General features: G+C 48.3%; 1 protein-coding gene across 1 annotated transcript in view; it reads right to left on the bottom strand.

Moving 5' to 3' along the window:
* The window catches only part of Ptk2b (protein tyrosine kinase 2 beta), a 126804-nt gene extending 104363 nt beyond the window's left edge, over positions 1–22441 (bottom strand). The window contains exon 1 of the mRNA XM_059273438.1: positions 22312–22441. The gene's annotated coding sequence lies outside the window, so the exon portion shown is untranslated. The remainder of the gene's footprint in view (positions 1–22311) is intronic.
* Positions 22442–25210: the final 2769 nt, after the last annotated feature.

Below are 25210 nucleotides of genomic sequence, written 5' to 3'. Positions count from 1 at the left end.
AGCCTTGCCTGGAGTTTCCCTGGAATAAGCAGAGGTGTAGAAGTCAACAGATTTGGAGCATCTAGGCAGATTCTGTCTCCATGTGATAGCAGAGCCTTGGGCAAATGCTTTCCTGTTGTCTTGCTTGGGTGTTTTTATTTGTAGTGTAAAAGAAACATTTTTTAAAAATAATCACAATTAACCTCTATTCACATGTTGGGGACTATTTCCTAAGCTGCAAATGCTGGGTAGATTGGGCAGTTACCAGGGTCTTTCCTGACTTATCTGCCTTTGGTTATGACTTACTATTCTAGCTGTCTGGGCAGAAAGTTGATAAATCTGCCTCCCCACAGATCCTCATGCAATACCTGTCTGTTAAGAGCGAGCTCTAAGGTGGTCAATGGGTGACCTGTGCATTATATCTAACCTCTAGGTACTAAGAGGTTTTTTGTTTTTTGTTTGTTTGTTTTCACTAAAAAGCAGAAATTTTAGCAAGAAGCCCTGCTTACTACCCCAATGGGGTCACAGGCCTGAGGCGGGAGTTGGTAAAGTCTCTCAGTGCATCGGCATGCCTCTTTCTAGAGGCTTCGAAAAGTATCGTTCAGCAGAAGACAGAGCCTTGCATGCTTGCTGTATTCCCCACCTTTCCTGTTGAGACCTTCTTTTATAAAAAGCCTCCGATTGCCTAAGGTAAGTGTTGGGGGAAAGTACTCACGCCTCTGGAATGTCTGTTCATCGTTGGCCAGACTCCCAACCTCCAAGATTCAATAACACCCAAATTCTATTTGACTTACTCTAAACCACCATGTAGTGGGCTTTAACGCTTCTCGCTTCCATAAGCCTCCATCTGCAAATTTACCTTTCACTCAGCTACTACTCCACACATAAGTGGAAGTACGGGTGACATAAACCCCAAACCCCTACCTCAGGGACTGCTCCCTCAGCACCTCTATGAGGCCTTGGTCATGCTCTGACTCATTTGTTTTTGTTCCCAAGCCAGAATAAGAAGAGGCCTGTAAAACGTTCTTAGATTAAATTTTGAACCGGGTGCCACCTAGCCACCTGAATCATGGGGCCCCAGGGAATAAAAGGTGTAAGTGTTGCTATAATTTATTCTGACAGCTTGGAGATAAAGCACCTTGGAAGGGTTTGATGTTCCAGCCGAGGTCATTAGAGACTGGGTGACTGTCGTGTCTCTGTTTCAGCCTTAGATATCTCAGAATCTCTTTCCATCTCACAGAAAAAACAGGACCAGACTTGTCCAAGAAAATTCTTCTCTCAAAAATCCGCAAAGAGGCTTGACATATACAAAGGACATTGGTGCATTTATCTTCTTTGAGCCTTGCAAGCAGCTCTTGTGTGCACAGCACAAGTCCTGTACTCAAGGGTCCATTTCTGAGGTGAAAGAGAGGAGAGCGAGGCTGCAGAGACCTGAGCCCCCTATCATCCCAGGTACCACAGGACTCAGCTATGCTCTGTGGTTTCTGCAGAATCCTGAGCCCTGAGACTCCAACCGGAAACTACCCTTAGCTTAAGAGACAGCAGGACTAAAGGAAGAACAATGAGGTAGTCTCTTGGTGTCCTGACCCAAAACTGAGTTGCTATGACTTCACTGGGGACTCCTGGGTGTCGTGGATTATGAAACAGTACCGTCAGCCAGAGTCTGAGCCTGAACAGGCAGCTAACCAATCCTATGCCTATCCTGTGTGATATCTGGTCCAGAGGCTGAAGGTTGGGAGACACCTAAATGGAAGAGCAGAGAGACAGAGGAAAGACATACAGATCCTGGAGAGCTGAGACGGTCCAGCAGCAGAGGAGTGTCTGAAAGACAGAGACCCTAAGCACAGGAAGAGCAATGGCTGACAGGTAGATGGTAGGGTGTGGAGAATCACCTCTAAATGGAAGAGGATGTGGGCAGCACAGTGGCTGGGGGCAGGGGGCGCAGGCTTGGTGCAGGGAGGGCTGCGTGGGAGCAGAGAGGATTCTGCAAGCTGCCCTGCCTGCATCACAGGCATCCTGAGAACAAGTGCAAGCAGTGAGATCCGGCCCTTCAAGAACCACCTACCCAGCCGCCCCCATAGAGATATTACCCAATGCCAAGTAAAAGCCAAACAGCAGCCAATTTGGGCCCCTGGATGATGAGCGCTATCTCAAGAGCAGAATGCTGGCCACCTCTGAAAGTTACCTTCCTGGAGCCGCAGAGAGGAATCAGGAGCTGTTTGTATTGTCTGCAGTGCTCCATGTACAATGCTGGGAGGTGTGATCACACTTCCTTTACTGGTTGCTAAGCATATTGTTACTAGGCGACAGCACTAAGATGATGCACAAGGCCGAAGTTCTAGGAGCTGTGCATGTTGGAGAACTGCATGCTGAGGGAGAGTTGGAAAGTGAAATGGGAAGGAGGCTCTGTTGGTTTTGCTTTGATGGCGTGGTCTTGGCAAGAGATCCTGTGTAGGGTAGCGCACCCCCTTCATCCCAGAGCTTGGGAGGCAGAAGCAGATCTCTGAGTTCAAGGCCAGCCCACTCTACAGAATGAGTTTCAGCCAAGCAAAGGCTACTTAGTGAGACCCTGTCTTGGAGGGAAGGTGATTTCATACATACCATGTTTTGTTTACTGCCGGCCATGACTTTCAAGGCAGTGACAGAGAATCATTTCTCCAGAACACAGAAAGTAAGAGAGGCCATGCATTTGAAGACTCCCTTCATGAAAGGAGGAAAGGAAGTGAGTCTTTGTGTTGCACTCAGATTAGAAAACCTTTGGGGGAGGGGAGGGCCCCTGTCATTGAGAGCCATTGTATGCTTCATGGCTGTTCTAGTTCCAGAGGTCTGAGAATTCAGCACAGCAAGGGGACAAACCCTCTAGCAACAGGAGATATCCAATGATGGACAGTGTCATTGGGAGGAAACAGTTTCAACAATTGCTGAGGTGGAGGAAAATGCTCTCCATAAAGAGAGAGTTTGCATAAAAAGAGAGCTGAGAGCAGTCCACCCCATTCTCTCCTAAAAACTTTGTTGCATGGGGACAGCCCGAACCCAGGTAGGGTGGCCTGGGTTGGTACAGGACATTTCTCTGACCTGGTGAGAGGAGACTTAGGAGGGCTTCATAAAGATAAATGGTAGCAAGCTGACGAGGCTATCAACAGGTAGAGAAAAAGTAAGAGGCAATGAAGACCATTTGGGATGCAAAAACAGTTCCCTGATAAGGAACCAGACATGAATAAGACTTTGGAGACCACAGTGTCTCTTGTAACCTGTGGCATGTCCTGCTTCCTGCATTCCTCATGTGACTGTCAGGGCCTGGCTCTTGGCCTTCTCTGTGGCAGGTATCATATACCTCTCTGACTCATCTCTCCATGAAAATGTCAGGCCTGTCAAAGGTTTCATTTCTTTTCCAGGCCAGGAATCACCTGTACGTAACACAATCCATCTACCTTCACCTGTCTCCTCAGTTGATAAGAAAGTCAATGAAGTCATCCTAGACAGACAAGCCACCCAGTGCCACCATCAGAATGCCAGGCTCACAGCCTTCGAAACACAAATACCCACCTCTTCACAAGCCACAAAACCCACCCACACTCCACCCCTGGCTCAGTTTGTCTTGGAGGGACCTAATGAGTCCTGCTCTGCCCGAGTACCACCACTCTAGCTCTGCAATGGTCAGGCAGCTGCCCTCTGCTGAGTCCAGACTCGCCTCAAGTTCACCAAAATTTCAACACTGGCTAATCTGTCTCAAAGATCTGACATCTTTATTTACAAGGAGTCAATCGTGAAGAGGGGATGGATATAGAAGTCCTTCCAGGAAGAAAACTGTCTGGATAGAAACTGTCCCATCGATGACTGCAGCTAGAAGATCGACTCAGGGAGCCTGGGCAGGGAAACAGAAGGAGGAGGAGGGAGGAGGCCAGAGAGGTGGTGAATACGACATCCTCTAACCTTCCCTCTCCTATCTCCCTCCATGTCTCCATGGAGGGGACAAAATCCTCGTTGTTTCCTGTAGTCTGTGACATCTTGGGGTCATTGGGGTGGGGGACCAAGTTCTCTGATGTGTCTTGAAGTGATGTAGCCAAGAAGAAGCAACCATGTAGAGGTGGTAAGAAGCACAAGAAGGGGCTGGAGAGATGGCTCAGAGGTTAAGAGCACTGGCTACTCTTCCAGAGGTCCTAAGTTCAATTCCCAGCAACCACATGGTGGCTCACAACTATCCGTAATGAGATATGGTACCCTCTTTTGACATGCAAGATGAACACTGTATACATAATAAATAAATCTTAAGGAGAAGAAGAAGAAGAAGAAGAAGAAGAAGAAGAAGAAGAAGAAGAAGAAGAAGAAGAAAAAGCAGCACAGGAAGTAAGTCTCAAACTGCCTGAGACCATGCTGAGGCTCTGAGCTTCAGAGCTGGGATTTTGGCTAAGTGCAGTCAGAGTGACCAGGGCTCAGCTGGCCCTTCAGTGACACACATTTGTGTCTTCTATAAGTGTTTCCACTGATACACACAAGAACTGAACAGATCAATTATCTATGACACACCACGCAGAGTAAACTCAACACATACGTATCTATCTCCTTTTAATCTTTGTGATGGCCTAGTAAGGGGAACACTGTCTGTCAGTGCTGGGCATGGTATAGTGTGTAGGAAGGCTGAGCTGGAGGATTTGCAAAGTGTTTGTCGTCACATGGCAGGGAAGCAGAGGGAGCAGACGTAGAAACAGAAGCCTCAGTGTTTATCCTTGGGACCTGTGCCCTGACAATGGAGAATTGCCTGTGTGTAGACCAAGGCTCCCTCTAGGGTGGGAGACATTGCAGAATACTAGCTTCAGGCCTGCAGCTCTCCTCCAACTCCCTACTGGAGCTCCTTCCCTCAGCCCTGTCTCTGAGGCTCACTCTTTGCCCTAGCCATTCCTAAGGAAACCTCTGGGGACCTTCAGGATCATGGTGTCTGGGGCAGGGAGGTGAGCAAGCATGCTTACCACTATCTTGAGAAGGAACGGAGCAAAGAGCTGGGCTCGGGAGTTCTTTCTTCAAGCATTCTCTGGAAATCAGTGTGCATAGTAATGGCTAATGACTTAGAAAAGATCGAAGGGTAGTTACCAGCATGGATAGCAAAGCATTTAGCTGGGTTCTGCTAAGGCACATTCTAGAACTGCTGGTCTCTTTCAGGGTAATATTACCAACAGACAGGTATCAATAAACAGCAAAGGAAAAACTTCCCAGAGATAAGTGTGGAACCTTCCAGAGCTTCTGGGGTTGATGTGGAATCATTAGGTCACGGGGACTCCATAATCCTGGGGGACACCAGGGGCTTTGTTAGCACGGACCATGGCAGAGAGCAAGCCGCAAAGACAGGGTTGGTGGAAGGAGTTCCAGTAGAGAGCTGGGGGAGAGCTGCAGGGCACGGGGGAAAGTTCACCTCTGGGTCCACAGAGAGGTGTGAAAAGAAAAGATCTGGAAGAAATGAGCCCAAAAGATTAAAAAGTAACCAAGAGGGATCGATCATAGGTGAAATTCCTGACACAGATTTAGTTGCCAAAGCCAGAATTTTTTTTTCTTTTTTTTTTTCTTTTTCTTTTTGGCCTGAAAAAAACATTCCTGATACAGCTCTTGGGGTGGTAATTTCCCAGGGTGAGATGGGTAAATCAAACTATTTTCAAGACTGAGGAATCCATTGACTCTGGCTCCCAGCCAGCTGTCCTCTCCTCCCCATTGTCCAGGCCTTTGTAGATAGATCTCCACCTTGGGGGCTGCTGGGGGTGGGGAAGACTCAGACTGATCTTGGTTTCTTCCTCCTCCCGTCCTGTACTACAGCAGACACCAGCCATAGGCTCCCTATAACCCATCAGGTAGGACACAGGCACTTGGACTTCCTCCGGATTCATGAACTCGTTGAGGAAGCTGTACACGCAATGAAGGATGCCATACAACAGAAGGAAAGGCCTGTGGGAACAACAGCACAGAGACGGATGCATTTGGGAGACTGCTGGGGATCAGGAGAGGTGGTCCCCAGAAAGACAGTATGGTGGAACAAGGGCAAAGCCAGCCTTGTGGTCAGTGTACCCTGAGCAGATAGAAGGTCATCTTGATAGCATGGTAGTGTTGTTTTATGCAGGGTTCATCAGAACCATTTCAGGTAGAGGGAGCACGGAGAACAAACCAAGACAAAAACAAGAAAGAGGAAACAACTGCTGCAGGAATGCTCTCCAAGCTTCCGGGGAAGGGGTTTCTAATACGCACCCCTAAGAAGCACAACTGAAGGGCTGTTTGGGGGACTGTTTTGCAGCCCCTCTTTCCAGAGGCTTTCAAACTGTGGCCCCTGCTCGGCCTGCAAAGCTGTCAGAAGTGTGATACTCAGGCTGCATCCAGACAAGTGCAAAGCCGTGGGTCCAGAACCAGGAGTGCAAGCTTCAGTGAGTCTGTCTGAGATTCTTAGGCTATGCTGGAGGATCGAAGATCGCTATGCAGTCAATGAGGTGATCATGGCTGCCACCAACTTCCCCGAGTCCTCTCACATTCTTTGCTTAGGCTTATTCTCCACCCGGGTGGCCATGTCCATGGGCTGGGGAGCCTTCCATGAACTGTCCTATAGCAGCAGCCAGTGAGGTGCCATGTGTCTTGTTTAAATCAGAGTCCCTCTGCCGCCCATCATTCCCAGAGGGGCCAGAGACCATCTCTGAACCTGAGTTTGCCTGCAGATCTATTCTCTAAAGCCTCCCGGGATCTGACCAAGTACTACTCTACCTGCCAACTACGAGCTGTGAATCCTGACATTTGCTGGATTAGGATTAAGAGACAGAGGGCACAAAACAAGGCCTCTGCCTTTCCATCACTTCATTTAGCAAAGTGTGTACTTGTGAAAAATCATTTTATCTCAAGACAACATGTGCCAGGCAGAGCAGAGTGGAGCAGCCACGTGCTCTAGGAGAGGCCTCTGGGGGAAGGAGGGGCGTGAGCCTCTGTCAGTACCCAGCCCATTCCCTGTGTCAGAGTCCTCTCATTCTGCATACCCATGGAGATCCTTTGCAATTGCCTGTTCCAACTGAGGGGCAAAACCACACATCTGCCTGCCCACCCATGCATTTCAGGGAGGCATGCTCTTCATGCGCTCCCCATTCCTGGAGAATAGCCCCTGTCTCGCCCTCTGCACCTCCGCTGGAGACAGGTTCGTTCTTGCTTACCTGGCCAAGCCCTCTGTTCCCTCTGCCCCACTCCCCCACATTCTATACTGGCACTGGGAAAGAAAGCAGGAAGTGGGCTCCTGTAGAACAACCCTTGGGGGACCACTCCACAACACCAGTTTCTCTGACAGCCAGCAGTATGGGCAGCTGGGACATAGTGGATGCCCAAGGCTAGCAGGCACTGAGGTCTGTGTCCCCGGGGGACTTACACAGTGCCCTGCTGTACATCAGTGCCACAGCCTGGCTCATAGCCCTTGACCACGCCCCTGAATGCCTATCTGCAGATCTCAAAGCTGGAGCCTTTCTGTGCTTGGCACTGGAGTTCCTCTGGCCTGGGACCAGAATCCTCCTATCCAAAACAAAACGCTGACTCTCTTCCCAACATAAAAACCCATATAGCTGAACGTCCTGCTCCTATACATTCAATGACTTCTGGCTGCATGAGAATAATGCTGAGTGCCAGGCCACCGTGACAGAGGACCTCTCTGCACCCTGTTTGCTCATACCCACAGTCCTGCTAAATCTTGATACCTTGAGCTGTTCATTTTCCCATACCAGCCAGTCTTCTGTGTCTTCTGCGTGGGAAGTATCTCCCCACTCTTCCGTTGGCTTGATCCCATCCACTCTTGAAAACCTGTCTTTGAACTACGTCACCCATGAAGTCATTTTAGCCTCCCCTTGGTGGCATTGGTACTCTGGCCTTAGAGACTCAGTGACATTTGTACCAGTCTCTGGTGACTCATGTGGTATGCCTTGAAGCTATCCTTGTCTGGACGACAGCTTCCTGTTCACCTCTGCATTCACAGTGTTCAGCACAGCACCTGGCCCACAATAAGTACATCACCCCCCACAGGAAACACAGTCATCAACACACACACACACACACACACACACACACACACACACACACACACACACACACTGAATGCTAAGAGCCCATGGAATGGGTCTGGAGCCTTCCCTGACTGATACACATCTGAACCCCCAGTTCCAAAGCCACCGATCACCATCAACAAAGATAGGATTCAAGCCTGGGGTCTGGGCTCAGCTGGTAGAGTGTTTGCCTAGCATGCATGAAACCTTGGTCTGACACTGATCCCTAATGCTCCATAAGCTAGGTATTGTGGCTTATGGTTGTGATCCCAGCAATGAGAAGGTAGAGGCATGAGGATCAGAAGTTTATGGTCATGCTTGGCTTCACAGTGAGTGAGAGGGTCATCCTGAGCTATGTGATAACTGTGTCTTGAGAAAAGGGAAAGGGTGGGAAGGGTAGAGTAGTGGATGGGAAAGAAAGGAGAGGGCCATAAAAGATAGAGGAGGGGAGTAACAGGAGGGCAGGAGGGGAGAAGAGAAAAGAAGTCCTAGCCCCACCCACAATGCTCTCTACTAAATCTTGCTTCCAGAACCCAATTCCCACTATACACTCCCTTGAGTGAATCTTCCAGGCACCCACCCTTCATGTTGTTGCCATGAAGGTCTATCCACAGAACACCTACTATCTCCCCCGTCTCCAGGGTCTGAGGCTTTAAAAATCGTTTTTGCAGCTTTGGACCCCGTCTGTCACTTCTTCATGTACCTGGCCACAGCTTCCTTTCTTACCCTCTTGTCTGACATACTTCCTCTTACCCTTGCTTACTCTGTCTCCAAACACCAGAGCTTCATTCCCTAGCTCACATGTGTTTTCTGTCTGTGGAAGCTGGTAGTGAGTCATGGGGACTTGTGGCCTCTGGTAATCCTGTCCCACCTGGACACCAGAGAAGGGACATGGCCTTGAGAGTGACAGTGACCAAAAAGTCTTCACACTAGTAGGAAAAGTGCTCATAGGGTCCTGAACATGATGAAATATAGAAGCCCCTGTACTGTGTCCTGTACCTGAAAAGCCCATGAGTGCCACAGCTAGGAACCAAGCAAGCAAGACTTCCTCTTTTCAAAGAATATGGAAAAGATAGTCCAAGCAACAGGAAATGTAGTATCTTGTTTCAAACTTGTAATCAAAAACCTGCTTTTATATAGCTCTGTGGAGTGTAAACTGAAAAGTAACTCCATTTTTGAGTGGGAATGAGAAGATTCTAAGTAAAGTTAGAAAGACCGATCTGGTTGCTTGGTTGACTAGTTCACTAGATTGCATTCCTTCTCTGGTTTATCCACTCATTAGTCCATTGATACTCCCATTCTTCTTCCCACCCATCTATCCATGCATCACTCATCCAACTCTCAGTCTCTCCATCTGCCCACCTTGCACCCATCATCCATCCATCCCCTCATCTTTCCATCTATCTGCTTTTCCATCACCCACCCATCATCCTGCCATCATCTACTCATCTTCCCATCCTGTTCACTGGCCCATTTTTAAATATCACATCTGTATAACTATAAGATGAGATTTCTCCTCCCCCAAATCAGAAAAGAAAAATTTAATAGCCAACCCTTTAAATTTCTTTCAAATCATGAATTTCTCTCCAAATGACCATATTTCAAACAAAAGTCAACTGGGAAAAATATGAGTCTGAAGCCGCCTGAGTGGTTTTGCTAGCTGGGTATGCTTATAAAGGTCATTGACGGAACTGTTTTCTTTTTCAAGCAATGATTTAGAACAGTAATTTTTATTATAGGCATAGCTTTATAAACTGTTTTAGGAAATCTTTTGGAGAGCAATGCATTAGATGGTTATACTGTGGACTTCTAGAAGTACTTTTCAGGGGATTTGAATAGATATTTCTTCAAAGAAAACATCTTGAGTGTCCACAAGGATTTGCAAAGATTCACAATGTCATTAGTCATCAAAAAAATCAAAATGAAATTAGCAATAAGATACGCCATCCCCACTAAGATGGTAAAGTCAAAATTACAAACAGTAGCAAGTGCAGACAAGAATGTGGAGAAACTGTTTCAGTTGCTGTTCTTTTGCTGTGACAAAACACCATGACCAAGGCAACTTAGAAAGTATTTAATTGGGGTCTGGTTTACAGTTTCAGAGGGTGAATCCATCCCCATCATGATGGGGAGCATGGTAGCAGGCAGGTGCTGAAACAGTAGCTGAGAGCTTACTTCCTGATCCACAGACAGGAGGCAGAGAAAGAGAGATTGAGCCTGGTGTGGGCTTTTAAAACCTCAAAGCCCACCTCCAGTGACACATTTCCTCCTATAAGGAAGGAAATATAGGACCTCACCTCCTAATCCTTCTAATCCTTTCAAATAGTGTCACTCTCTGATGACTAAGCATTCAAATATGACCCTTTGGGGGAACCTCTTATTCAAACCACCACATATTTGAACAGAGGATTCTCAAAAGAAGAAATAAAAATGGCTACAAAATATCTTTTAAAGTATTAAATTAGTAATTATCGGAACTCAAATTAAAACGACTTTGATATTTCATGACTAAGATCTAGAAAACAACTGACAACAAAGGCCATCAAGGATTCAGGGAAAAGAGAACCCTTACTCACTGTTGCAATAGTGTCTGGCCTGGCAAGATACATCCAACTGAGCAGTTGTGGTACTACTACTATCTTGGGGCTAACCAACAGCCCTCTGGTTGGGATTAAGTCCCACTCAGTGGGCAGGAGCTCAGACCTGCTAATGGAAACAGTTAAGAGCCCATAGCTTGAGAGGTCATAGACCGAAGATGAGAACCTGCTAATACCACTTTTCAGCTGCCTTTTAAATGCTTATCCTTACATCCATAGCTAATATAGCTCTCATCCCTTATGAAAAAAGCTTCTTATTTCCATTTCTTTTGGGGATTTTACGGAGACCCACAACTGGTCAAAGCGCAGAGAATAAGTGATAGTGGAATGCTCAGGCCCAAATGAGACATCTATAATACAGCATCTACACTCACGATTCAGGGAACATCATGGAAGAGAGGCCAAAAAGATCCTAAGAGCCAAAGACCCAGGACGATTGCTGTGAGATGGTATCTCCTAGACACAATATGGTTGTCTGCACAAGATCACACCAGTTGACATGCCCACATTATGGGGGAGGGGGTCACAAGGTCCCACCCCTAACTAAAGAACGAAAGTCAATCAGTAGCTACTGAGGGAGAGAAAGTAGTTCTCTTCAGAAACAAGACCTGACTGGTACCCAAGTCCTGAGATCAGCCCTATGCTCATGCAAATACAATAAACACTACCTAGACTCTGTGTGTGTGTGTGTGTGTGTGTGTGTGTGTGTGTGTGTGTGTGTGTGCAATAGAGGACAGGGGGTTTGGGGGTACTCAGGAGGAGTTGGAGAGGTTAGAGGTATGGATAGAAATGATGTAACTACAGTGTACCTATGTATGGCCTTCTCAAACACCTTTTTAGTGTGATATACCCATACGATAGAATGTTACTCATCAATGGAAACAAAGAGCTAAGAGACATGGCAACACGCACAGACCTTCAGAACATTACGCTGTAAGAAGGAAGTAAATCGCAGAGCCTGTGACTTCACTTGCATTCTGTCTAGAAGACAAAGTCCACACAAATAGAAAACACCCAAGCAATGCCAGGGCAATGGCGGAGAATGAGAGCTAGTGGTTCAGGGTCCTTCTGGAGGAATGCAAACATCTGTGACTGGCAGGGGCAGTGGCTGTGCAGACCTGTGAGCATACACTTTTGAAAACCCATTGACCTGTGCATTTCAAAGGGTACATTTGGGGCTGAAGAGATGGCTCATCAGTTAAGAGCACTGGCTGCTCTTCCAGAGGACCCAGATTCAATTCCCAGCACCCACAAGGCAGCTCATAACTGTCTGCAGCGCCAGTTCCAGGACATCTGACACCATTATATAGACACACATGCAAGTGAAACACCTATGCACATAAAAAAGTACATCTTAAAAAATAAACTTATTTATTAACATAAATTTATAACATAATTTTAAAAATAAAATAAAAAAAGTACATTTTGTGGGGCGGGGGTTGGTTGTTTTTTTTTTAAATTTGTTTTGTGGTTTTTTGAGACAGGGTTTCTCTGTGTAGCTTTGGTGCCTGTCCTGGATCTTGCTCTGTAGACCAGGCTGGCCTCGAACTCACAAGAGATCCACCTGGCTCTGCTTCCCCAGTGCTGGGATTAAAGGCGTGCACCACCACCGCCCAGCAGTGATGTTTAAACTATAGCTCAAAAATGTCATTATTGTAAAAAAGAACACATTGTGAATTAATAAAGAGTAGCTACCTCTCCCAGCCATTGGGATGGGACATTTATAGGCCACAGCTGATGAAGGGTGGCCCTACCGATCGGATAGGTGAAAGAGTTGGGGAAAACTTTCTAAGTTAGCATACTGTTTCACATAGCATGTGATAAAAAATGTGTCTCTAAATAATATATTGACTATTATCCTAAAATCTGACATATTCAAATTAGCTTCATTAAAAAGGTCCTCTTCACTGGGAACAGGGGGGTTCTCAGGCTCATATTGTACACAGCCAGTGCATGAATGCCCATCATATGCCAGTGCCATGTTGTGTCCTTGGAATGTGGCAGTGCCTCTCTGTGTCCTCCCTGGGGCCTCCCATCTGAATGAAACAATCGCTCAAGTGTGAGGTCATGTTTATAAGAATTCTGAATAGCTGACAATAATACCTAGCCGACAAAAATGCCTTGAGCTTTATTAAAAAATTATCTGGGGGCTGCATGTGTGTTTGTGTGTGGTACATGGTATGTGTGTGTGTGGCACTTGCATATCTACATATAGGGTCCATGAGGAGGCTGGAGGAAGGCCTCATAAGTCCTCCTCGATTGTTCTTTATCTTACTCTTTCAGACAGGGGCTCACTGAACCAGAAGTTCTCATTTCAGCTAGACTAGTTAGCTATCGAGCTCCGGGATCCATCTGCCTCTATCCTGACCACAGAGCTGCAGTTACAGGCACCTTCAGACATGCCCCGCTTTTTATGTGTGTGCCAGGGATTCGAACTCAGATCCATATGCATGTACAGTAAGTACTCTTACCCACTGAGCCATCTTCTCAGCCCCAGGGTTCTAATCTTTTAAGCTCCAGGTTCCTTGGAGCGTCAAGGGAAGGCTATGAACTGTCTTTCCAGAAACATATGTGTGAATCCAGAGGTGAAAATTACACACCTTTCAGGGAGTTTGTGTGAACAACCTCCAACTACACATACCACTGACCCAAGCTCCCCAACCCAGGGCGAGGCTCTCCAAACTTTCAGGCACCTCTAGGTGTGAACATAGGTGAGGGGCTGAATGCTCAGCACAAACGTACAGACAGTATCTTTCTGTAGAGTCGGGTCCCCACTAAGGGATGACAGATTGCGCTGCAAATAAACAGTTAATGTAAACCAGGTGCCCTCACCTCTAAGGACTACAAGAGCCGGAAGCTCAGAGTCCGTGAGACAAGTGATAGGCTTATGCCCACTGTGGGGGTGAAGTCCAAGCAACTGTATGTACACTGATGATGCCTGCTGTTCCCTGGGATCCCTGCCAACACCTGCCTGGTGGGTCTCTCTCCTGTGTACTTTTAACTCTACACCGAGGCGACCTTGATTTCCATTTCCTGGCTTTCCTCATTCTGGCCCAGACAAGCTCAGAGCAAGAGAATGAAGGAGATGATCCATAAATCATTTGGGGGACTCAAGAGTGGATTTGTAAAGGGATTTGGGGGCTCCTCATCTTGATCCATGACTCCCTCTTTGGGCTTTGGGAAATCTCTGCCTCGAAGGAAGGCATCCTGGCCCTGAAGAGTTCAAGAGGCTTGATAATGTCTTCTGTGTCACAACAGCCTGTTGTGACGCCTCATGCCAGGAATGAGGAAGAGCTAGCCTGTGTAGCCAGGTTCAGACAGGCATGAGTGTGTAGGGAAGGAGAGATGGGGACGTGAAGTCTCATGACCCTGGAATCTGAGGATGTATGAAGGACTGAGAAGGAAAAGCACCCCTCTGCCATGGAAGAATTGAACCTGAAGCTATGTCAATAAACTCTGCAGATCATGGCAGCCAAGGAACCGGGAGGCTACAATGTTTCCGAAGGGGGTCATGGACTAAGCTTTAGAAAAAGAATAGGTAGGACTTGGCTTGGGAAAGCTGGATGGGACTGGGGTTCCCATCCCACAGGATGGGAATAGAGATTTGTGGGTACAAATAACCAAGGCAGCTTGACAAGAGGGGAAGGATTTTGTTTGGGAAGTATAAGGACATGGGGTAGGAAGGGTCAACTAAGTTTCAGTTAAGGTTGGATTGCATACAGATAACAATTAGTTTTAAAAAATGAGGCCATGAATTTGAAGGAGAGAAGACAGGGGTGTATGAGAGGTTTTGTGGGGAGGAAAGGGAAGAAAAAAACATTGTAATTAAATAATAGTCTGAAAAATTAAAAAGGAGGGCCTTAAATCAACAACTTTGAGGAATTTGGAGTTCCATCCTGGAGAGCTCCTAAGGATGGGATGAGGAGAGAGGCTTTATTATAATATGAAGTCATGTTAGGGCCTGAGCTCTGAGTAGGGGTCATAGAATAAGGAAGGAAGGCATGGGAGGCGTGAAGAAGAACCTGTGGGATTCAGAGATGGGCAAGATGTAAGCAGGGAGAAATGAAGACACAGAGGAAGAAGGCCAGTGTAGCCTTCCTGAGCATGTGGGAGAATAAGGGCATAAAGACGGGGACTGGGAGGAGAGGCCCATGAGAGACAAGGACTTGAGTTGAAGGTGAGTCACTCCAATGGGGAGGTCTCTAGACTTGGAAGCGGAGGGCTGTAGTGAGGACTGGGCACAGAGCCTAGGAGGTCATATCCAGGTAGTCCCTGGAGATGTGACTGGAGATCCCTGATGTTCCCTGGAGATGTGATCTGCAGATCAAAGTGCTGTGTGTTCAGAGACCACGGTGGGATACTGTAGACAGGCTGGTGGTTAACACAGACCTCAGAATAGCAAAGTCCATCAAAATGAATATGCAGCTGTGTGTGTGTGTGTGTGTGTGTGTGTGTGTGTGTGTGTGTGTGTGCTTGCATCAACAACAGAAACAAAAAAGAATCAGGAAGAATGCAAGCAACCTATCCAGCCTACACACTCGAATGCTCCCATAAGCCTTCACTGAAGCTTTCAAATTCACCAAAGAACCAATTGCAGCACCAAGAACATTGATACCTGGATACTCTGTTGGATGCCCCTTCCCCACCCCTCTCCACCCACCCACCCAGCCCCACCCCCACCCCCACCCCCGAGATCTCCCTGCATCCCACAGTTTATTCTGACTCGCAAGGCCTGGACTGTTCAAAGTCTGCTCAAGTTTTCTGCTAACCCATCTACTTTGTACCCTGCTCCCCAAATCTGATTGGGGAGCCGTCACAGCCCCTTGACCCAACTCAACATCTTCCACGGCTCTCAGCTGCTGCCTTCTCAATAAAGTCCCCTAGTTTTCCAACAACGTCCACTGTCTTGAGCTGCCCACCCAAGCCTTATCTCACTCTTTACCTGTATTAACTCTTGTTTCCTTTGGCTACCCTCGGCTCCACCCGAAGTGAGTCACTCAAACTCCACCTTTCCACCCACCTCCAGGCTCCTATTTACACTTTTCTTTGGACACAACCAACATGCCAAGTTCCCACAGATGAATCTTCCTTTCCCCTTCAGAGCACTTCCCAATACCACCTTCCTGGGAAGCTCTGAGACACATCCTAGCCAGGAGTAATGTCTCTCTCCTCCAGTCTTCCACATGCTGTGCCTTTCTCACGGGCACCACGAGTCCTCACCTTCTCTTACAGATACTTCTCTCCACGTGGTAGCCTCTGCCCTGGCAGACTGTGAGCTTGCTGAGGTAGAAAGGAGCCTTTGGGTTGGGGAGGCGGAGACTCCTCGGCACTAAGCTTGAAGCTTGAGAATCAGGGCTTACAACACCCCCCTTACAACTACCTCGGCTGAGGACTCTGAAAGTCAGAAGCCAGCACCTGTGAGTGAAAGGGCCTGAACCGGATGTTGTCACCGATGTTGGGGAGCCTGCCTGGAGGGACAACTCCCTGAGTAGGAAGGTGTGGAGGTGAACCAAGGAGAAGACTGACTTGAAATGTGCCATCACCACACGCTGCCGAGGAACAAAGAGCTTTGGGTGCTGGAGGGGGTGGAAAGAGGACAGGGCTGCTTTAGAAACCAGGGCACAGTATGCCTGCTTCAAGTGGCCAGGACTGGAGCTGTGGAAAGGAGCCCTGTGGAAGAGCCAAACTCAAACTCAGCAGAAATTGCCAGCAGCCCTGAAAGGAACCTCTGAGCCTCACAGGTATAGGAGAAACAGCCATGCCAGGGGCGGGGAGCGACCTAGGGGTCAGGGGTGTGTGTCGGGAATCTCAGACACACAGACAAAGGGAAGGCTGCTCTCAGCATTGGTGGAAGGAGTGAACCACTTTGGAAGAAGATTGCTTTGTGAGACAAGAGTCAAGCCCACCCATGCCTCAGTCTGGACTGGGTGGCTTCCTGTGGGCCCCCTGTCTTTCTCCAGTGGTCTTCCCAGATTCTGTGTGGGTGGATTTTAGAGCATAAAAGGGAAGAGAGAAGTGTGTGGGGTGGGGGTGTTAGTGAACTTTAGCTAAGATGTCAGGGGTGTGTGGAGAGAGAAAACATTGAGCTATGAAGGTACCTGACTTTGCTGGGGCTTGGCCCTGGTTCATCTTGGCATTAATCACATTGAATAGGTACCTTCTAAGAGTTCTGGCCCCTTTAGCACTGGGCAAAAGGAAAAGCTGGGGAGACTCAGAATGCAGAGAGGTGCCCGCCAGTAAGATCACCTGAGTCTATCTGAAGGGTCTGTCTCTCAAAAACCAAACTGCACTGCATCACTCTGCCCATTGCATCTAGGTAAAAATGCATCAAAACGTGCAGCCTGGAGTCTGCTCTCTTAATCAAACTGTCATCATGAGTAATAATTATACCTTGAGAAACAGCACAGTGACTCAAAAGGCTGCCCCTTCCCCCACCACCCCCTCACACAGCTCAGAGCTTGCATGCTAAATGAGAAGGCCTACGAAGAATAGCCACCATGTTCTGCTGCCTACACGATCAAATGGTCCTTCAAGCTCTGGAGTCTGATGGGTATCTGTGGGCATCATCTTTCCTGGCCAACGAGCTAACTCAGCCTGGCAGTACTCAGAGCACACTGGATTGGGAGTGGAGCAGCCAAAGTAAAAACTGTTGAGTTTTTGCCTCTTGCATCTCTGAGCTGGCACTTAGGGAATGTTCTTCTGTGTCAGAAGGTGGCCCATGACCTCAGGAATAGGAAAGATAAGGCTAAGGTGCAACTCTGGTAGAGTGTGGCTGCCTGCCATTTGGGAGATCCTGAATTGCCTCCCCAGCACCAGAAAAAAAAAAAAAAAAAAGAAGAAGAAGAAGAAGAAGAAGAAATGAATTCCTGGGCATGGCAGTACATTCCTGAAATCTCAGCACTTGGAAGGGTGGGGGTGGGGGGTGTTTGAAGCCAAGCTGAGCTCCATAGCGATCCCAAAAAACTTATAAAAGCAAGAGATAGATGGCTGAGCTAATAAAGTGCTTGGCCTAAGGAGAAGTAAGCAGACATAGTCTTGGGGCTTGCTAACTAGCCACTGACCAAGCAGAATCAGCAAGTTAACGTGAGAGACCCTTCGGTAGCTAGTGTTAATTGCCCGCTTGACAGAATCTGGAATCTGAGACTACCTGTGGAGGAGTGTTTTGATTGATTGCATTAATTGAGGTGGGAAGACACACCCACTGTGGGCGGCACCATTTATGGATATATTGAGGATATAAACGTGGCTGACTACTTCAAGCTCCTGCTGCCTTGACGAACCTGTCGTGATTGACTGGACTTTCTCCTTTAAGTTGCTTTTGTCAGAGTGTTGTATCAGAGCAGTAGGAAAAGAAACAAAGACAGACACAGCTGGGAAATCAAGGTGGACAGCATTCAGGGGAAGGATGCCTGAGGCTGACCTCTGGCCTGGGCCATGAACACACGTGCATTTGCATAACACCCCACCCCCACCCCCCAGCCACAAACACCACAAACATGTGTACTACATAGTCAAACAAAAATCATAAAAAAAACAGTGCTTCCTCATGGGCTCAGATGCAGCCCATAAATATCAAGACATGGGAGAGTTCACACTTCTGAGTGTCTACTGTGCATCTATTATGTTTTATGCACAGCAGAGGTTATTAAGCTTGTACATGAGCATGCCCCCCAGGATGCTAATGTTGAAATGCTAGCCCATACTTCTTGGTGCTTGTCTATAGCCCCAGGGCTCTGAAGGCCTGGCTCCACCACCAGACTACCAGTGCTCTGACCCTCACAGGGTGACCCAGCATAGCATAGGAATCAGAGGTGGAAGTAAGGGCTCTCCTATCCTGCTATGGGTGATGGCTACTACTGTTCCTAGTTTAGCTGTGTCCTGGCTAATGCAGATCACCTCACCTCACCCTCAAAAGCCCTGCTACCACCCCCATCTTACAGACAAGGAAGCCACAGCTAACTGACCTTCCCAAGGTCATAGAGGTCCAGTTAGAGTCACCGTAAGCCTGGGCTCCTGACCATTCAACTGCCTGTTGGTGTTACCAGGACCCTGCTCCTCCTCTCTTGCCTTAGGTATGGCCTGAAGTATATGAGAGGCACATGACTGCCAAGCTTTTTTTTTTTTTTTTTTTTTAACCTTGCTTGGGCTCCCAAACCATCCCAGCTGTTCCTCTCTGGTCTCACTGACTCTTGGCTAACTACCTTAAGCTCCCACTCCCCTGGGAGGCCAGGTAGCCTGAGATGATTAGATCCTGGGCTGTGAGAAAACTAGAGACTGAGGACCCCACTAATCAGGGTCCACCTCAGGGGAGCTTCCGTCCCTCCCCCTCTCCTCTCTAGCAGTTGGACTTGCCCTAACAGTGTTTGACCATATGGAACTACTGTCACCTCCACATGGAGCTAAGTGCCCGACTTAGAGTCTCCCGGGTTTTGTGCGAGGACAAGCCAGGCAGCCACAGGGAAGGGACAGGGAAGGGACATGTTTATCTCTGAAGAACGGTGAGGCTATAATATTGCATACAAGAGCTCATTTCCTGAACATCTCTGATTTGGACACACCAACTACAGGATGAATTACATCCATCCCAGTTAGAACTGTGGGAGAGCAGCGGCTTCTGATAGACCTGCGTGGTCTGTGCTCCATACCTGCATCCACAATCTCTGTGTGTGGAATGTTAATTTCCCTGGAAACCTGAAGGGCTTGAATAGCCACATTCAGGGAATGCTAAGATAAGCCAGGGACACACTTTCCTTTTCTGCAGGATTTAACCACATTTGGCGACGCAAATATGCATAGCATATAACTTGAACTGACAGAATATCTCTAATTATCTCTATCTCAAATGGCATGCTAAGGGATTGGGGACAAAATGGGCTGGGCTAGGGGGATAGAGTGGTTCACCACTGGAGAGAAGGGCCATTTATAACCCAGCAGTCCACACTTCTCATCCCCCCATCCTCTCGTCAACAAATTCTCAACTCCCCCCTTTTCTAATGAGGAAATGAAGAATAACGTAGACCTAGTTTTATGGTGCATTTATGGGTGTTGAGCAGTGTGCTGGGTGTTGTGTGCAGATTCTCTCTTCATCCATTCATATTTCTCTGCAGTTAGAGTTTGAGCTGCTCCTCTCTTCCCACCTGCCGCTCTCCAGAAAGAGAGCTGTTTGTCTTCTCTGTCCTTGAAGGAGCTAGTGGATGGGCAAGGAACCCTGAGGAAATAACTTTGTCTCACCCTCCCCCACTCGTCACCCCCACCCCTGTCCAGAGGCTAGCTTTTTTTTCACTAGAAACAGGAACCAACCCTACCACATATTTCCCCTGAGACCTCTAGGCATCCTATAAATGCAAACGGAAATAGATGCACCCCAAGCACTTTGTGGGTGCTCTTTTGGTCACTGTCTGCGAATGGGTTATTTAAAATTCATATGTAGGACTTTTTGCACAGCACTCAAGTGCAGATTTTCATATATTATCAAGGATCCTACCCTAAAACCTAGACAAACAGGCTCTGAGGCTCAGACAATCTAACGGCCTGATTCTAGGACCATGTCCAATCTCTTTCCAAGGTACTACCAAGTAGCCTAGCTGCTTTCAGTTTCTAGACACACACACACACACACACACACACACACACACACACACACACCCTCGGCTGTGCAGATGAATAAACTGAGCGAGGAGCTGATTTTCTTTTCTCAATAGCGATATCATGACCAATCATGGAAGGAGCCTCGAACTGGATCTATCAGGATTTGTCACAAAATAAATATGCCCTGAGCCTGTTTCCAGGGCACTGACTTAGTTCCCATTCTAGACTTCTCGGTAGAGCACCAACCTCCACTTCCCAGACAGACTCAGGACATCCAATTAAGTTTTAGATAAACTGTGAGTAATGTCTGAGTGTTAGGTTATCTCCCAAATACTGCATGAAACATACTTAACACTGAGAACAAGAATCTTCAACAAATTTGCTCATTTGAAATTCAAATCTGAATGCCCCTTGTTTGCATTTGCTAAATCTGGCACCTCCGTCCCAGAGTGGAGGCACGCTGGGAAGTTTCAAGCAGCGCCCGGTTCCAAGCTTTGCGCCCAGAGGAGTTGCCATGGCAGCCTGAGCACGCCTTCCCAGGCCTTGGGAAGCATCCTCTACTTAAGGTTGCCATTCCCCCTCACCCCTGCACTCTGTGCTCCCAACATGCTCTGCTCCTTGGTTGCTTTCAGTTTCCCGTTGTCTCTTGCTGCCTTTCGCCTTGGGTTTGTACTTCCCGGGCTCTGGCTTCCTTTCTTCCCCTTGCTTGGTTAATCCCTGTTGATCTTCAGTTCTCACAGCTGCTTCTGCCCGAAGGATTCAGGATCTGTCCCTGACCAGCCCTGCCCACCCTCCAGCACTGTATTGGTGGAACTCTGCTGTCTTCCCACGGCAGCCCCGCCTCTCCTAGCTCTAGCGTGGCCAACAGGAGCCACGGCAGACTCCTCCAAGTCTCTCTTCACCTGACAGCTGCACCTGGATGCAGGTAGGAAGCTAGTAAGTGAGCAAAGGAAGGAAGACTGTCCTGCCAAAGTTAGGTCTTTCTTAACCGAATGTGACTCCTTCCTTCCTCCCTAGTGTCATGAGTCACGTTTTTTTTTCCTTCTCTGCATCCTTCTTGCACCCCCGCCCCCACGCATAGCAGTTGTGAAAGGCAAGGGCTCGTCAACTTGAGCACACAGCCTGGCACCCCTACCCTTTCCATACCAAGCACATTGTCTCAGCGGGCTCCAGACTGGCTCAATATCTGTTACGGAAGAACTTCCTCTCGTTTTCAAGTCCTCCTGGCTAATGCCACCCCCACTCCACCCCCCAGGTCCCAGCTTGGTTCCTTCAAAGAGCCCAGCTGAATCTTGCTTCTAGTTTGGGGGTGATGGGAGATGCTGGTGTCATATGGCTGAGGGTGAGGGCAGGTGGCAGGGCTTGGTGGGCCTCAGAACATCACCCATATGCTCACTGTTCACCCACCCAAAGCTTTGCCCACGCACAGCCTGGCAGCAGGAACAGCAGCCCAGATCTTAACCCTTGAGTGGCATGGAGAAAGCAGCTTCAAAATGAACCATTGCGGCCGGTGTGAACTTTGGAACTTTGGCACACACACACACACACACACACACACACACACACACACACACGTTTGCTATGGTTCCTCTTGGAGGACCCAGAAAAAAACGTCCAGAGGTTGGGGATAGGGTTGGGAATGTGGTCACATAGGGTGCCGAAGGGCACTGGGGAGAAGAGTACGCAGTGCCTGGGCAGAGGTCTGTGCTGGAGCTGAAGTTGGGTTCTGAAGCCCGAGGTTGGGTTTGGGGCTACCAGATCCGACCTTTAGAAGCCAGCAGCTTCGTTGAGCCTTCTTCAAACCGTGGCCCCAGCCTCCCCCTGTCCGAATAAGCTAACAGGACAAAACGGGGGAAACACCCTTTAGTCTCAGAAGAAGTCCAAAAATAGATCCCTTCTTCCCCAGCTCAGGGCGGCAAGCTCAGGGTGAGCACCTGCTCAGAGGTTCCGACTTTCTGGGTCTTTGGCCGCCTTTCCAGGAATTCCCAGGCGGGTCCTGGCTCCCCGAAGGACCAGAACTGTAGCCCTCCCTCTAGCTTTCCACCTAAGTCGAACGATCGACGGGTCCCCCACCCCGGCGCTGGGTAGCGACGTGCAGGACTCACCGCGGGCGAGGCGTGGACTCCGGCCAGGGCTCCGGGCTGGGCCAGGTGAGTGCAGCCGCCGCAGGTAGGACGCGCGGCTCTGCCCGCAGAGGCTGAGTAAGAGGCTGACAGGTTGTTTCCCCCCCTCCTCCTCTCGGTCGTTAACCACACCCCTGCTGCTCTCCTCCCTACTTCCTTAAAGGGTGGGGTGTGCTGTCTGTGTGTGCAGGCTCCAGCCTCTTACCATAAACTCTGAAATAGATGCCGCCTGCAATTCCCGGAGCTGCCCGGCTGACCCGGAGGGTTGGGGGGGTGGGCCAGAGCCACTGCCTTAGGGCCCCACGAGGGGTCCTCAGGTGTCCCCAGCCTCTTGTGATTGGTTGACCCCCCAACTCCTACCATCCCTGGCTTCTTCCCCCCACCCCTCTCTGCAGCCTTTGGTCACTAGAACTGTCTCACGTTCTCAGCACCTGTGGCCCAGTGTCCCCACACATTGAAGTGGTCCCCAGTTCCAAGACAGGTGAATATCAGGGAGGCTGACATGACTGGTACAAGGCTGGAAACACTGAAGACTGGGTTTCTGAGCCTAGACCCTGCAGGACCAGAGCACAGCTCAAAAACAGTCAGAGAAGGGACTGGGAATGTAGCTCGGATGGTAGAATGGGTATCAGCCTGGGTTCCAGCCCCAGAACCAGCGACAGCCTAATACTAAATGTTGTAATGTCTGTAATTCTAACCCTCTGGAGGTTTAATTCCTCCACTCAGGAGGATAAGAAGTTCTAGGTTGTTCTTGGCTACATGGGGAATTCGAGGCTAGGCTACAAGAGATTATGTCTTAAAGATAGATAGATAGATAGATAGATAGATAGATAGATAGATAGATAGATAGATAGATAGATAGACAGACAGACAGACAGACAGACAGACAGACAGACAGATAGATAGATAGATAGATAGATAGATAGATAGATAGATAGATAGATAGATAGAAAAAAACAAACCAGAAAAGAATAGAGAAGCCCCACTTTTCTTCTGGGGCTCTCTTCCTACATCAGTGTCGCTGCCCCTCTGAAGAGACTGGCCACCTCTTTACTCGGTCAGCAAGACAGTGGGACTTGAGGCAGATCGAAGGCGCTTTGCAACACCCCTTCTCTAGCCCTAGAAGGATTCTGACTTTCTCATGAGTGGAAGTCAGTAAGCTGGACTTAGCAGAAGACCCTCTCCCAGATGTCTTTATCCTGCATCCTGTAGGGTTCAGGGTCTAGTCACAGTTTGGTCTCTGACAGTAGCAATCCTGAGACTGTGTGACATCAAGCTGCCCAGCTACCTGTGAAAACCACAATCTCCATGACACTTCTTCACGCCACCCCACCTCTAAATTCAGCAGACGAAGAATACCAAGAGCTACCAACACTCACCTTCCTAAGTGGTGGTGATGGTTTCTCAAGAGAAAACAGAATTAATTAAGTGCCTCCTAGCACCCAGGAGGCAGAGGCAGGTAGATCTCTGAGTTGGAGGCCAGCCTGGTCTACAGAGTGAGTTCCAGGACAGCCAGGACTACACAGAGAAACCCTGTCTTGAAAAAACCGATAGTAATAATAACAACAAGTAAAATCAGTTAAAGCTATAAAATTCATGTTTCTTTAGATGTAACAAAATGTAGATTTTAGCTGCATGCTCCATGTCTACTAAAAACCCTAATTTGAAGTCAGAGTTACCCACCCTCAACTCCAACACCACAACAGACCCTACCGTCTGCAGGCCTGCTGGACCCTCTCTATCATCCCGAATTCACCCATTTGTTGACCGTCTCTGGGCTCACATGCAGGCCTGGAGGCGATGCTGACAGCAGTGAGGTGTCAGAGGTGGCCAGGTGGGATTCTTCAGCTACAGTTTGAAGAGAAAGGACAAGTGGAGACGTAAAGTGGGGGGTGCTAGTGGAGATGTGGGAACAGTGTCTGGGGCAAAGGACCACAGGGCAAAGAAACTGTCTGCGGGTGTCAGCAGGGGGTGTCTTTCTGAATCCTTACACTTGGGAGTGGGTGGGTGACAGTCTTGTGGTGTGGAAGGAAGCTCTGCCTGAAGGAACCGCAGAGGCTGACTGTTGGAGAAAAGCTGGGTTTGTGTGTGCTGCCCCTAAGTGGGCACACACACGAACTACAGCCGTATCTCCACTCGGCTCCTTTAGGCTCTCCCTTCTGTGCACACGTGCTATATTCTTTGCTTGGGATATTCTTTCCTCCAAATCTCTCTGAGCAGTTTTTTTTTCATTTCTAAAAAAAAAAAAAAGAAATACATGTTTGGGGGCTGGAGAGATGGCTGAGCAGTTAAGAGCACTGGCTGTCCTTCCAGAGGACTGAGGTTCAATTCCCAGCACCCACAAGGCAGCTCATAACTGTCTGTATTGTAACTCAAATTCCAGGAGCTCCGATACCCTTACACCAATGCACATAAAATAAAGTAAAATTAATTATTTAAAAAATACGTGTCTCATTATACCATTCTCATGCATGCACATCAGGTACTTGGCCTTTGCTGTGTGCTTCATCCACTCTTGTGCCGGTGTCCACCCTCCCCATAGACCATGGTTCTCGACCTTCCTAATGATGTGACCCCTTAATTCACTTCTCCATGTTGTGGTGACCTCCAACCACAAAATTATTTTTGTTGCTGTAATTTGGCTACTGTTATGAATCATGATATAAATATCTGTGTTTTCCGGTGGTCTTAGGGGATCCCTGTGGAAGGGGTCACTCAACTCCAGAGGGGTCATGACCCACAGGTTGAGAACCATTGCCCTAGACAGTCTCAATACTTTCTCTAGCCAAGTAGGAATAACAACAGGCTGGCACCACCAGGCCCAATTCATATAATTTTTAAAATCTAGATTCTGCATCTAAAAGAAAACATTTCATGTTTT

The sequence above is a fragment of the Peromyscus eremicus genome, chromosome 9, assembly GCF_949786415.1.
Source record: "Peromyscus eremicus chromosome 9, PerEre_H2_v1, whole genome shotgun sequence".
Lineage (NCBI taxonomy): Eukaryota > Metazoa > Chordata > Mammalia > Rodentia > Cricetidae > Peromyscus > Peromyscus eremicus.
The sequence above is the reverse complement of the archived record's forward strand: the minus strand, read 5'-3'. Positions and strand labels throughout refer to the sequence as shown.